Source organism: Ambystoma mexicanum, chromosome 5q (genome assembly GCF_040938575.1).
Source record: "Ambystoma mexicanum isolate Mex_15411 chromosome 5q, UKY_AmexF1_1, whole genome shotgun sequence".
Classification (NCBI taxonomy): domain Eukaryota; kingdom Metazoa; phylum Chordata; class Amphibia; order Caudata; family Ambystomatidae; genus Ambystoma; species Ambystoma mexicanum.
In genome coordinates this window covers 1301241820-1301257803 of record NC_090933.1, presented here as the reverse complement: position 1 = coordinate 1301257803, position 15984 = coordinate 1301241820, and the positions used below count along the sequence as shown (strand labels likewise).

At 44.1% G+C, this 15984-nt stretch overlaps 1 protein-coding gene across 4 annotated transcripts in view; it reads left to right on the top strand.

Moving 5' to 3' along the window:
- The window catches only part of MAF1 (MAF1 homolog, negative regulator of RNA polymerase III), a 290551-nt gene that overhangs the window by 56933 nt on the left and 217634 nt on the right, over positions 1-15984 (top strand). Inside the window, exon 1 of one of the 4 annotated variants that reach the window (XM_069621895.1) lies at positions 6457-6655. The exons of 2 other annotated variants lie outside the window; for them this stretch is intronic. The gene's annotated coding sequence lies outside the window, so the exon portion shown is untranslated. Of the gene's footprint in view, positions 1-6456; positions 6656-15984 lie in introns of those variants that run through there. One more of the 4 variants, XM_069621897.1, reaches the window with a different exon arrangement.

Genomic DNA, 15984 nt, shown 5'->3' with positions numbered 1-15984 from the left:
GATCTCAGGGTAGGGCTATTGTGTTCTCTGGTGGGAAGGTTAATGAGCAGACACGCTGCCACATTTTGGATTCTTTGCAGTTTCTGTAGTTGGGGTGCAGGGGCTCCTGGGTAGAGGCAGTTTGCATAGTCCAGTCAGGAGAGGATGATGGAGTTGATATCCGAGAAGCGGTGGGGATAGGTGAGGTAGGGGAACATCCGCCTGAGGATGCGTAAGTGAAAGAAGCAGGTTTTGGATACGCTGGTGGTATTTTTGATGAGGGATAAATTTGAGTCGAGTTTGCATCCAAGATTTTTAACCACGTTTGAAGGTCCCGGCGCTTGTCCTAGTGATTCGTGCAGAGGGATTGGTTGGGGGGGATGAGTGATGTTTTCCCGCAGAGTAGGATTTTGCTTTTCCCAGGCTTCAGGATGAGGTGGTTGGTCGTCATCCAGTGATCAATATCCGAGAGGCACGATGACCGGTCCGGGCTGTCGGATCCTTCGGCATTTGGGATTTTGAGGATATACTAAAACTTGTTTTCTCTTTGAAGTCTGAACCTTGCAACACTAAGAATGAAATATTCTTTAAGTGCAGAAGTTGTTGAATTAATAAGAACACTCATTACACAAGCCAATAGGTGCATCATTTCTATGGTGAATAGATCAGTTTAAAATGAATCCACCTAACAGGCAAAGTTGTTAAAGGTCCAGTATCCTCGGATACAAGAGGGACATTGTTATCTGAAGTTGGATGTGTGGAAATAACAGCTTCAAGGTAGCTACTGGAACCACAGCTGTGTGTACAAAGCTGGGGATGGGGGCTGGGAGCTTGTAAGAAGATTGAACAAATAACCTGTAATCCTGAGACTGTTGAAGTAAGGCAGACAGGAAGAGGTGAATAGGCTGTGCTTTTCTTGGAGCATAGGAAAGAGTGCCTTGCCTACCATTTACAGGTCAAAGTGTCTTGTCTTCAAAATACCTAACTATTCCAATATCTAAAGTTGAAGCAGAAATAACAGAACTGTGGTTGTGTATATTGCTGTCAGTAGATGTCACATAGAAGTTGGTTGAAGTAGTGGCACACTCTTGAACCAAGGAGTCTTGTTTAGACAGTAATAGTAGTAGAAGGGTGGTTGTCAAGAGGAGGACAACTCGCAAAGAAGCATCTTGACAATTATACCAAATGTACTGCTGAGGCTATGAACACTTGTAGAATTGTAGAAGAAGAAGAAGTGGCTAATCTATTTTCTGAATTGTGGCAAAGCAATCTTTGAAGGAAGACATCCAGGATTACCATTGGTGCTATTTTCTGGGCTGGAATCGGGAAGGTGTCTTTTCAAGTGAAAGCTGAATAAACTGTTACCAATAGATTCATTTTTGGTTAGGTGAACTTGTGTTTCATTTGGCACTTACATGGACTGGTTCAAGACTTTATTCTTCTGTTTGAACGTTTGGAGGAATTGACTTTGAACAATTCCGGGGAAGGGATATACCCAGGACAGGTGAAGGTCATCCAAATTACTGGTTGTTTATTATTCATTCATTTATGTTGTTGAACATTTATTTTACATGTTTGTTATTTAGTGTGAGGGCTAGTTTGTTTCTGTTAGGAGTGAATCCCTGGCTCTTAGACTAGGTAGGGAACTCCCTGATAGAGTAGGTTTAGCCAGGATTTATTTGCATCTGTTTTTCTTTTAATAAAATGTTTAATTTTGAGACAACCACAAGCAGTTGCCCGCCTCACATTACTGACCCCTCACACAGCATAAAGCTGAATGAAGAGAAATCCAGGGGAAGGGAACCACCCTCTGAATTGTGAACTTGTATTCTCCAGGAAACATTTGTGTTGGAGTTAAAGCATTTTCCTTTTGAACATGTGTACACCTTCCAAAGCCAAAAGACATTACCCTTTTCACCTTCTAGTTAATTCTTAAAATGTGAGGTTCAGAATAGCACTTTGGACACAGGACAGTGTTTATTTCGGACATTTTGACACCGACCCAATAGTTTTGTTTTAGGTAGAGAAAATACCTCATAGAGCAGGGACTGAGATGCAGTGTTCACACTCTATGGCCAAAACCATCAATCACCTGTGTCTGTGTTTCATTCCTGACCCTTCACACCACTCATTCTTCCAATATTTAATATCCAACCATATTCACCCTATTATCTATTCCACACTTCCCCGCTCTAATCTGTCCCTCACGCAGGCTCTGCGCTCCACCCGCTTCGATGAAGGGTAGCACCGGTGCCATGCGCTGTAACGATGCTAGTCTGTGGCACTACAAAGATTTTAACCACCTTGGTGTTGCACTGCATTGAAACCGTTTGCATACAACCATATTCAGCCATTAATGTTTTTACTCCCACTTACCAAAAAAGCCAGTTTTACAGGTTTTGCAATTTCTATCTGTGATCTGCCACTGGGCCTCACCAAACTTGTATCCCAGGCCCCTCTGAACCTGTGCAGGAGCTACACTGTAACCTGGGTAAATTCCACATATTTACTCAGTTGGCATGATTTTGATTATATAACTTATTATAAAAATGTATTTCTTATATAGCACTGCACACCAATAGTTCTCAGATGGATGAAATAACAGAAGACATTATTATACAGAGTGGTACTCAATTTATAGACCTCATAAGGATGAACAGCTGAGTTGATCATGTCGGTATTCGAACCTGCCACAGCAGGCTGTGCACAGATATCAGGGGCGAGCGCTTAGCTCACTGTTCTATCTGAACGGCTGTTAGAATATTTAATACAAACAAGCCCACAATAGGCTCAATGGAAGTCCCGCTGGTAGACCTGCATGGCAAGGCAAACTCAACGATAAATAACATCACAATATAAAGAGTAATACAATGAATATAATTATACAAAATGTATTAACGTGAGAAATACAAAATAATACAAATCATACATTTCTAAAAGTCTTACTACTGCAATAATTAAGAATGTGGTTACTGTCTAAAATTCTGTAGCAGAGGTTTTTGGTTGTCAAGGCATCCGTGTCATGTACACATTTAGAAAAGGGCATAAGTCTTGTAAGGTGCAATTTATCACATTCAATAACCAAATATTCTAAAGTTTCCATTTTTGTATGATCATGACATAATCTGCAGAAATGGTCTTCTCTGGGAATTTTTAACATTGCACAAGTTATTTCATGAATGAAAGAGGTTGAACCAATCTTACATTTTTTTTATAAATGGGCATTCGAATTTAGTAAGGTACAAAGGAAAACAATGACATTTTTTCACTGTCAAACCGATGTGACTAAAAAGCTTGTATTTTTAAACATCTCTTTGGGTTTTACACCAATCAAATACACAGTTACTCTTTTACTCGTTTGGTAGAATTGACAAGATGTCCACAGAAATGTTAATATCAGATTTCAAATTTTGTGAATATAAAAACAAGGACAAAAGTTCACATGTAATGTAAATATTTATTTTTATTTATTGTGCATTTGTAGGGTGCTTATACATCAAGTAAATTGTGTTTCAAAGCGCCCACAGGGCAACAGGGAGGGAACATGAGAAAGAAAAGCTAATATGACAATGAAAGATAGAGGCGGACCTACTAAGCCTTGTGAGCATTCGGAACGTGCAACTGCAGAGAGAGGAGGGGGATGAGGGAGTATGGGGTTAGTGCTAGATGTACTAAAGAGGGGAGCAGTTAAGTGACTTGGTGGGGGTGGTCACCTGCTAAATAATAAGTGAAGGCCTCTGGGTCATAGGCCAGTGGTTGCCAAGGCAAGTGCTGGGAGATGGCGGAGGCTGAAGGCGATTGGATGTCGGAGGCAAGGACCTAGGAGGACACAAAAGGGCCCTGCTCACCAATATCAGCAACTGTGGGGTTTAGCAGAAGAGGGAGGGAGGGAGGAAGGGAAGGAGGAGGAGAAAAAGATGGTCTTGAGGAGCTTCTGGAATTTGAAGTGATTAGGCTCAAGACAAAAAGGGAGTGGGAGGCTGGTCCATAGGAGAGTGTCTGCTGAGGAAAGAGATCAGCCACCAGCTCACTGTTTAGCGAAGCGCTTGACACACAGAGTTGGCACTGCAGGAACGTAAAGATCTGGAGAGAGAGTATTTATTGAGAGACAGTTGTAGATAACTTGGTCCCCGTCCCCAGACAGCGTTCTGGATGATGCAGAGGGATTTGAATGTGATCCTTGCAGCAACCGGGAGCCAGTGGAGAGATTTTAGGGCTGGAGAGATGTGATCCCTGGGCTTGAGGCCAAGGTTAAGTCTGGCAACCCTATTCTGGATTAGCTGGAGGGGTTATAGAGAAGAAGAGGGTAGAAGAAAAAGGTTATTGCAGTAGTCGAGCCTAGAGAGAACCAGAACTCGAGACACACTGAGCTTCTGGGGGAAAGTGAGGGAAGGAAGAATTCCTTTTGAAGAAGTGGAGTTGAAAGTGGGCCTTTTTTCGCAAGGTCCTGAATGTGAGGGAGGGAGGAAGGAAAGAGAGGAGTTGAAGATGACTCCAAGGTTTCTGGCTTCAGATGAAGGAGAAGGGGGGGGCACATAGATGGTGATAGTGAGGGGAAGAAAGAGGGAGCAGGAGTCCCAATAGGAAGGATTCCGGTCTTGCTGGCGTGGACATGGAAACTACAGAATACTGAGTTTTTAGGTGGATTATAAAGCTTATTAAAAGACTTAAAATGTTCCAGTTCACAAATGAATCAAGTGAGGGTAGCCCAAGCTCATTTAAAAAATAACTGAAATTGTGGTGCCTGCAGGAAATTTTAAAATGTATCGCCAAAGCATCCTTCCAGTTTATACCAGGGAAGGTTGTTCGTCGGTTCAAAACACCATACATTACTGTGGGAATGACCTTGGCTTTACAGAATTTTAAAAAACGGGAAGTGGGGAGAAATGACCAAATTTGGAGTTGATCTTTTTTGCTGGCATAATTAAAGCCTTCACTTTACCACATAAATGTTACCGAAATAGATGATTGATTAATGCCAATTAGAAAGCCAAGGCATGTTAATTTCTTCATCCCTTGAAGTTTGATATCATTCAGGTGCAAATTTAATTCAATTTCAGAAAGTTGCTTTATGACAAACGAATGTGCATGTTGGATTTTTGAGAGATTACCTCCAAGAAGTTGCTAATGAAATAGGCATGTAAAACATGAATTGATCTATATAACATCTCCACTCCTATCTGTCAGATCCTGAATGCGCTGCTTCAGCAGATGATACTCTTATCACCTCCTACGCCAGTCCTAGTGTGTGCTGAGCAATGCTGGTCGCTGTCGATCCTTACAGGTCTGTTTGAGGCGTATATTAGGTGAGTTTTTCTGAAGTCCAACTGGGGTTAGACTGCATAAGACTTCTCTTGGTTTTAGGACTCCAACCTCTAATATAGGCCTGAACTACCCAAGTCGGTAGAGTGTCACAGCACCTAGACTTCTCTTAGAAGGGAGCAGTGCTTTAAGTGGGTCGGGGCCCGCCGAGGCTGGGTCCTGGCAGTCTCCAAAAAGTGGGGCTGAGCCAGAGGCCCAGCCAGGGCATCCGGTCCCACCACAAAATTGGCAGGCACATTATCCTGCTGCAGCCGTGACTGGAGATGCGCCCGCCATTGAGTCAGGCAAGCTGACAGAAGTGGCAGCCAGCCACAGCGACGTGGCACTTCTGTCAGTCACTTTAACTTCCTCTTCTGACCCCTCAGAAGAGGGGTCACCAGAGGAAATGACAGTCTATTTGTTTCCTCAGGTCGCAGAGGCGTGTTTAACCCTCGGAGAATCTGGGGACTTCTCGACCTATTTCGAGGTTTATAAAAGATGGTTTGAAAGGTGCTCAATTCAAGCCATCTTTTATAAAGCTTTGCCGATGGAGAAAGACTGCTCGGGCTTTGTTCGTTGGCAAAGCTTTATAAAAGATGGCTTGAATGGTGTACTTTCCAAGCCATCTTTTATAAACATAAAATGTTTAAAAAGGATGCTTTAGTATGCAAACCATAAGGTACGCACACAAATCTATAAAAAGCTATAGATTTGTGTGCGTACCTTACTATGGTGTTGCATAGAAATATTGCATATTTCTATGTTTATAAAAGATGGCTTGCATAGTACACACATCATAGTATGGTACGCATAGAAATATACAAATGCTTGCATGCATTTGATATATTTGTTTGCTGTACCTTACTATGGCGTATGTACTTTTTTAGGCCACGCCGCCCACTTAATGCCTTGGGAGGGAGGAGTCTTCTCGTAAGGACTAGCCGTTGCGCGTCTTTTCTCTTGTCCTTGAAGTCCCGCCCCTTATGGATAATTGACAGTGTCCTGATGAAAGTCGATTCCGACTTCCGATTGGGCGAGGGCTCATCATTTGAAAGACAGCTCTGTGCACCAGTGAATAATGGGGAAATGCTAAAACGAAGGCTGTAGTGGAAGAAATGACAGCGGTGAGGCCGGTGACGGCGCAGTAGGAGCCAATGGGGATGCGCCGTGCTCGGTGGGCGGGTCCTGATGCTCTGTTGTGGCGTCGCTGGTTTGTGAGTTCGACGTCTGTTCTGTTGTTGTCTTGTGAACGGGTCCTTCGCCTCCTACGCCCGGTGACGTGATGGCGGGGCACAGAGGCCGCACGATGACTCCGTGGAGACCCGAGAGTTCGCCTCCACAGTGGCTGTCCGCCCTCTGTTGAAAGCCCAGCTCCGTGAGTGTTCCCCGTTTTTTAATTGGGATGTCATGGTGCCGCCTCCAAAGGCCCTTATTCGTGCGACAACCGCAGGCGGGGTCGCGGTCTCGACTGATTTGCCCCCTCTCCCGGCTAGCATTGGCCCGCCCCCTAACGCCGATCGACTGCAGAGGTGCCCACCACCCCAACGCGTTCAGAATAGCGGCCCTGCTCGGGAACCGCCCCCCCCCCCATCCCACCCCCGCAATGCTAACATGAAGGTTTGGGCGAGTACACCGCTCCCCGCCCCCACCCCCCGCTGTTTGTTCGCACCCGCCGAGCCATTGTGGGCAATGACCTCTCCAACGCAAGCCTCCTAATGTTTACCAGCCCCCACGCCCCCGCCCCACCCGCGCTGGATGCACTCTCTTGAAAGTGGTACGCATGCCATGTTCGTATGTTAATTCACCCCTTACCTTGTGCCTCGCAACTTTATTTACCCCCCTTTGCATCCAAACCCAGTTTGTTTGAAGGCTTGTACTCTTTTTACTAAAATGCCATGCACATCGCAACACAGCGTAAAATTCATATGAATGTCTTGGAATGGCTGAATGTAAACCAGCATGCGGAGTAATGCGAGCGTAAACAAATGCCCCATCTGCTCCAGTGTGCTTTCAAGATTTAAAGACCCACAGATAATAAAGGATATTTGTACCGCGCACTATCACCACCGCAGTGGTCCTCTGGCGGCTCCGAAAAGGGAAGGGGGGCTGAGTTAGTGGGATTAAGCGAGGAAAAGTACATGAGAGCAGTGATGTGCCATTGGCAGCCTTAACACTGTTCGCTGGGCTTGGGGTGTTTTCCGGTTGGTAGATGTCGTGTTGTGCAAGTCTATGTGCGGTTTGTTTTGTTGCGGTGTAATGACGTTTATGCGGTTTGTTGCAGTATAGGGTTGTGGTTGTGTTAGTTTATAGTTTGAGAGGTGTATGCAGAGGGGTGAAATTGTTAGTGGGTTGGTTATTGGCATCTCTGCTTGGAAATGATGTGCTAGATTTTCACATTCTTACTAGATGTGGCACATGGATATTTCTATTTAGACTGGTACTGCCTAATATTCACAATTGTTTCTATAGGTGACACCCACCAAAATGTAACAACTGTATCAAAATGTGGCACTGGTACACCTTTGAAAATCCTATCTATATGTGAAAGAAGCTAGTGTTCACAATTCTAACAGAATTTGTGTTTGATAGTAATACTGATGTAGTCTAGATGAGTTGCTGGCTAACAATCATTATTCTATCTAGATGTGGCACTGTCCACCATTCAGAATCCTATCTAGTTGCGATGCCGGCTATTCAGGCTTATCAAAGTCTGGCACTTGCCAACATTCACTATGTCACCTGAGGGGGGCATTTGCTAACCTTGATCCTATCTAGATGTGACTCGGGGCAATGTTTACAATTCCATCTAAGTATGGCGTATGCTATCGTACACAATTCGATCTAAGTGTGGGGTATACTAACTTTCACATTTCTATCGAGATGCAACGCAGGCTGATGTTCACAATTACATCTAGGTGTGGCACATGCTAACATTCACAGTTCAGAGGTGGGGTAATGGAGAGTGGCATTTTTTTTTTGGGAGTAGAGTAATTGCTCTACTCCCCACACATGGTTGGTGCTGGTTGACGGCTGGTCACTGGCTTCCCCTGGCGTCTCCCACGGACACCTGCTGACACTTTCTGTAGCCGTCTCTGTTGGAGCAGCCATTTGCCTTTGGGCCCTTAGTCGAAGGGGCTTCCAGGCAGGAGGGCTGCCCAGGCCTGGTCCAAGATGAGGCTGGAACTGGCCAATAAGGGCCTGGGGGGAGGTGCGGGAAGAGGGAAGCCTGGCTGCGTCAAGGGCACCTGCGAGGGACCCTACGCTGCGGGCAGTGCCATGGTGAGATTGGTGGGGGTCAGGGGGACAATGTGCGCGCCACTGCATGCCAGGGTGTTAAAATCAGATATGTAGAAGCACTGCAGTAAGAGAGTTGCACAGTTAGATCAAATATGTACAACAAAGAAACCATGGATCCCTTTCTACGGTGCTGTGAAAAAACAACATTCTTTTGAAAAATCTATTGTTTGGTTTTGCAATAAAACTTTCACATCCTAATCGAAAACTAATTACATAAAATTAATTTGGTCAAACATTAGAACATAAACCGTATTCAATTTGCCATATAATTTCACCAAGGACAATATAAAAACAGTATACATCAAATTTAACTCCATTTACATTTAAAATAACAAATTCAATTCTAAAATATATCATATGTACAAAATCCGTAGTCCTTGTAATTATAGAATCTGGTTATCATTAATATAAGTACAAATGTCAACAGTATGTCTATTATGGAATAGTTCAGTAAAAATGAATAAGTGCATATAGGAGCCCCGGACAGGACACTAATAAGTGTTCCAAAGTTTGATTCACGGATTCCACTTTGCCTTAGTCATACGTACCCGTGACTAAGGCAGATCCATTTAGTATAGAGCTAGAACTGCAGAGGTTTTTCCGTAATATTAGGCTGAAACACTTCTTTGAAGTATATATACCCAATCAAAAAAACACGGGTGACGGAGTACAGGATCCAGCAGACATTAATATCACTGGCTTTAAGATGAAATCTAACTTTAACCCACCGGCACACACTTGTCCACCGGAAATCATTACCTTTGAGAATCGGGTTACTAAACAAGTCCTTACTAGCCTGAAAAAGAAAAACTATTGCACAGACAACTTGACAAAAGATGAAAGAGTTAGCCTTCAAAATGTAAGTAACCAAGAGAATCTAACTATCAAATCGGCTGATAAGGCAGGGGGGATAGTCCTGATGGATAGTCAAAACTATGACAAAGAATGTCTTCGATTACTCAATGACACCAGAGCATATAAGAAATTGGATCAAGATCCCACTGTACGACTACAGGAAGAAATTAAAAGTCTAACACACGCCCTACAAGAAGAATGGATCTGCCCAGATGAGGAAAAATTCCTGAACAAAAAATATCCCAAAAAAGCAGCCTTCTATATACTTCCGAAGATTCACAAAAGCCTCGAGAACCCACCAGGGAGTCCAATCATGTCAGCAATAGATTCCCTACTGGAACCTCTCTCCATTTACAGTGATTTTTTTTCTGAAACCCTTTGTTTTGGCAATGCCTTCATATATCAAAGACACCACAGATATGATCAAAATCCTTCAAGATGTGGTGATAGAAACAGGAGACCTGCTAGTAACTATGGATGTGGAAGCGTTGTACACGTCTATCCCCCAAATGGCATGCCTAGAAGTACTAGCAGAGGTACTAGATACACGGAACAGACCACATAAACCACCAACATGGTTCATATTAGAGTGCTCGAGACTCACTATGACAGAGAACTTTTTTCTGTTTAAAAAACAGATCTTTAAACAACAAAAAGGGGTCAGCATGGGGGCTACTTTTGCCCCGCATGTAGCCAATTTATACATGGCCAATTTTGAATCGAGACATATTGCTGAAATCCTAAAAATGCAAACACACGGACAGCTAAAAATGTGGCGTCGCTATATAGATGACGTGTTTGTCATATGGCGGGGTGATAACACATCTTTACTTACCTTCCATGAGTGGCTCAATACTTGTGATTCTAATATCAATTTCACCATTTAATGGAGCCGAGATCAGGAAAGTTTCCTGGATCTGATGATCAAAAAACAAGGGAATGGGTTGGTTACCTCGCTTTATAGGAAACCAACACATAAGAACACCTTACTCCAGTTTCCATCCGGAGAGTTTGATATTCAATCTGCCATATGGACAATTCCTTAGGATTCGACGCAATTGCACCGATAGGGATGATTATCAAACACATGCCACCCAACTGAAAGAAAGACTCGATACTCGTGGTTACTCAAAACAAATGGTTAAAAGGAATATGAAGAGAGCAGCCAATACTAATAGGGCACTTACCGTACAAAAACGGGACAAAAAAAACGAGAGATTGGTCTTTTACAACCTATAACCCAATCAGCAATGCAATCAAAAAAATCATTAATCGGAACTGGGATTTAATTAAAAACCCAGGCACACTATCTAAAAAACCAATGTTCGCATTCAAACGAAATTGTAACCTGCAACAAAAACTAGTACACACTTATTACGAGAAACCTAAAGAAAGTTCAATTTTGAATCAATGGGGACTTCAACCCATTACTGGACACCACAAATGTGGGAATTGCAGTGTGTGTCCCTTTACTGAGACTAAACATAGTTTCCAATATGGGGCCAAAACATGGATGATGAAGAACCACACCAACTGCCGTACAAAAAATGCAATTTGTCATATCATGTCCGTGTCAGCTACTATACATAGGGAAAACCACCAGAGAGGTTAAGATACGAATTGGAGAACATCGCTCATGCATCAGGAATCACATGCCTGATAAACCCCTGGTTGAACATTTTGATAGATACCATCACAAAGACACAGATATAAAATGGTTTGTACTTCAAACCCTGTGTACCAAGTCAAGAGGTGGAGATATGGCTAGTGCCCTACACCGCCTCGAACAGAAATGGATCTATTCTTTAGACACGGTTCTGCATGGATTGAACATTTCGGTAGAATGGAATGTCCTCAATAGCGCATAAACTTTAGTATCCCCAGGACACACTAGCCACTAGGCTCCGCTCGGTTGGAAGGTATTATACTAATCTGTACCAACAGGTCAGTAATTCGTTTTACCCACCTGTTTTCTAAGAAGAGCAGGTGCTATATGCATAGAGAGATCGCCTGATAGAGATCAGGTAAGTATACACTTTATGAAATTCCACATTTCGTGGACTTCATATCCCACAATGCCTAGCGGCCATGTGCCTTTTTCCGCTGCCACACCCGGACTTCGTATTCCAGAATGCCGAGCGGCCGTGTGTCAGCTGTACCAGAATGCCGAGCGGCCGTTTGTTACTCCTAGCACACGTTTAGACGCCGCGGGTAATGCTGAGAATTCTACGTAGTAGCCAGTAAAGACTCACCCGCGTATGAGAGAGCTTACGAAAGCACAAGGTGAGTAAATGAGGGACGGGGATGCTCCTGTGAGTCCACGTTCACCCAGCCTAATTGTAATTCCGCGTATCACGCTTATTTCCACAGCCTCGCGGCACCTTTACCTACGGCCAAATATGACCATTGGCATTCCACCTTAAACGGACCAAACCAGGGAACCCATTAAGTAAGCACCTTCTTTCTCTATTGAGTACCCAGCTTAATAATAGCGAGTTGAACGGTGATATAAATGGGCTTACATATACTTATGGGTCCTGTGTTATTTGTTTCCCCTCTGCAGGCGTCCAAATTACGCTTCTGCTCGAACTTAGAGCTCTTTTGGAATTCTACTGAGCTGTTGACCAATTCAAATTGAGTGAGTACCGACCCAACTAACGTTATCACAATAGTCTGTCATACTCTCATTTTTCCTATCTCATGAGTATACATGCCCTCTCATTTTGCAGGACATACGACGTGAAGCTTATTAATTGCGAACTTTCACGACAGGATTTATTCCATTTTACTGGTCCGCCAGCCACTGAAATATTCAGAGGTGGTGAGCCGGTGCTACACAGCCTCATTAGTCAGCTGTTTACTCAGTAAAAGGGTTTTTATGAAACGGAGATGATATCTTTATTTATTTTTCTCACTATTTTATTGACCCAAGGCTTCCTTGCCTCACACCCCCACTTTCCTTTGAGACAACGCGGAATTGGCGATTGTTTCCCTTGTCCTGAAGAAGGTTGAACAAAATATACAAGTGAATCAGTTACCCACGCTGAGAACCCAACCGAAACATGTCGACAAACAGTTTTCCTACCCCCTGAATGTTGACAGAGGGGCACATTGCAAATTAATCAAGTGTTGAATTAACAAGTGCTCAAACTGCTATTGTGATATGAACAAGATATCATTTTCTATCGTTTGTGAATATGATGAATGCATGAAGAAGTTGTTAATGAAGTTTGTATGGAGGGATGTGTTGTTTTGGTTTATGGAGCCATATTTTATATGAATAGAATTGTTATGCACTTTGGTGTGCGTTTTTTGTAAAAAATAAACAGTGATTACAATTGAAACAGTAATCAGATGTTATCTCTGGTCTGGTTGGTCTAATCTCTTCTGGTCCAAGATAAGGCTGGAACTTGCCAATAAGGGCCTGGGGGGATGTGCAGGACAAGGGAGAGGGAAGCCTGGCTGCGTCAAGGGTACCTGCGAGGGACCCTACGCTGCGGGCAGTGCCATGGTGAGATTGGGGGGGGTCAGGGGGACAATGCACACATGCGCGCCACTGCATGCCAGGGTGTTAAAATCAGATATGTAGAAGCACTGCAGTAAGAGAGTTGCACAGTTAGATCAAATATGTACAACAAAGAAACCATGGATCCCTTTCTACGGTGCTGTGAAAAAACAACATTCTTTTGAAAAATGTATTGTTTGGTTTTGCAATAAAACTTTCACATCCTAATCGAAAACTAATTACATAAAATCAATTTGGTCAAACATTAGGACATAAACCGTATTCAATTTGCCATATAATTTCACCAAGGACAATATAAAAACAATATACATCAAATTCAACTCCATTTACATTTAAAAGAACAAATTCAATTCTAAAATATATCATATGTACAAAATCCGTAGCCACTGCAATTATAGAAATCTGGTTATCGCTAATATAAGTACAAATGTCAACAGTATGTCTATTATGGAATAGTGCCAGAAAAAACACAGCACCAACCACCCCAAACTCCCTCTTCGACATAATTCAGTCTCAGGCCCACTCTACTCTAGACTCCATGCAGAAAAGTCTATTAAAGGGGGCAAGCTACACAGCTTCCGTATTGCCTATCTCTCAACCTTCACCAACTTGCGAAAAGAGCACACTAGACTTACCCAGCAATTCATGTACGTCTTTGCCCAGGGTTTCCCCTTCTCACGGAGAAACTGAAGCGGGCATGCACGTCGACGGCCCAGCGGCTTCATGCCGACCCTCGGAGGCTCCAGCGATTTCCACCCGCCCGCGTCCCTCCTCAGTCATGACCGGTGCTCCGCCGTCCCCCGGAGGGGAGAGGGCGTTGAGATCTCTGGGCGGGCTGACAGGTGACGTTGCGGAAGCCGGAGAGGAGGCACAGACACGGACACGGACCAACCCTGCTTCCACCCAACCGGGGAGAGAGGCCCCCGAGGAGGTGGTCACACCAGACGGGGGCCAACAAGTCAACCCAATGGCACCATCGCTACACAAATCTGCGTGCATCTTGGCCATTCGGGAGGGCGATTTACTACAAGCCCTGCCCTCTACCGTATTAACGGTATTAGTCCAGATCAATCAAGATGCAAAGAACGCCGCAAATAACGAGGAACACTCGCAACTACTACCCGACGTTGAATCTACATCTTCATCATCCACTGCTGCTGACGAAATCCTTACCCCAACAAACCAGAAAAAAAGACCACGATCCGCTGGTGTCCCCTCAATAAAAAATAAAAAAACACATGAAAAAAACAGAAAAAGAAGACTTCTAATCCACCAGTAAAGCAAGGAGCCAACGGCAACCCTGGAAAAGTAAACAAGAACTTCAACTCGAACCCAACAAAAAACTTGAAAAATGGATCAAAACAACATCAACAACCGCTGAAACTTTTAACAGACTTTTTCCGTAAGCACTCAGAGGCTTTTCAAGGTTTACGCCAAGACTTGACCGACGAGGAAATACTGGAAGCGACCACTGATAGCCCCCCTCCAAATAAACAACGCAGACTGAATCTCTTAACAAACACCCCTGCCCCGCCTCAATCTAAAGCGGTAGACCACCCCACGCTTCCCCCGACCAAAGAAAAGGGGCAATTCGTGGCATTATCCCCAGCAACACTTGTCACCTCAAAACCTGTCTCTCAACTCTTAGGATCAACCACAACGGAAGGAGCCGTTATAACGACGCCGTTAGCATCTCGGCTGCTAAACAGCACTGATATCATCACAGAAGCTCCGGTGTCAATCGAGATTGACTCCGGTCCTTCGTCCCCCAAAGAGAGTAATCCAACACTTCTGGACTCTACGGGGCTGGAAGGCGTGTCCCACGAGAGGCCCTCAAACCACTCTACGGCTAGCCAAAGCCCAACCAGCATTGACAAAAGACCATCGGCTCACCTAACTCTATTAGAGGAAGCCCCAGCAAAGCACGACTTGGTCCGTCACGTCGAGGAGCAAACATCCGGGAAAGAATTAGTGAAAAAGCCCACCCTCTCGGGGCGTGACGACCGCATCAGACCAAATAATTCACCCCCTGGCTACCCCCAGAGCAAGAAGTTTCCTCAAACGCCAAAACCTAACTTACAATTTGAGGGAACCTTGGACACCTTCTATTCTAATCTCAACACCTACAATAACCAAAGAAGACACTCATTAGACCACCCCTCTGGAACGTCAAACACAGGAAACATGCACACATACCCATCAACCCCACTGTGTACTAGTTCCCCCTCCCAAGGTTCAACAACCTCAAAAGACCCTCCACCAAAAAAATTTGATATGTGCACTCTGATGTCGGCCTTGACAATCGCCCTCGCCCCTTTTACCAAACTTTACGAGACCATCGGAGACACCCTGAAAGACCAAACCTCAATACAGGTGGCCATGTCAACTAAATTGACTTTCCTTGAAGGGTATATAATGGTATATAATGGCCCTAGAGCTGAAACAAAAACAGGGGGACTCTCCGAAACCACAGCACCCTGTACCACCCAACGACATAGGAAATGATGCCGAAACAGAAGCGACCACGCGGCAACTTCACACCCAACTCACAAACCATGACAGAAAAAACCATAAAAGTCCCTCTAGAGAACGCTACAAAACCTGCGACCACTTCAAACCTTGAACCAATATTTCAAAACCAGGGCTAAACTCCCACCACTGATAAAAACTTTAGCAACTCAACCGACCCAACTGTTAACACCGAAGGTAAAACAAAGACCGCCTCTTGAAGAAAATGACCCTTTTAACCCTTCACCCAGAGGGGTCCAGGAGTTCTTAAATCATGAAGAGCTGATGAACATCACACAGCATCTAACAGAGGAATCTATACCTCTTTCAACGAAAGAAAATCTCACGTCTGACACAATCACGTCATTTGCTCAGCAACAAACAAGACCCAACGCAGAAGGCTCTGGACCTGAGTCTCCATTTCTAACTCTGGAGAATCGTAGAAGGACCACCACCAGGAAACAAGACAAAGAGAGGAAACATCATTCCCAACATGCTAATTACAACACAAAGAAAAG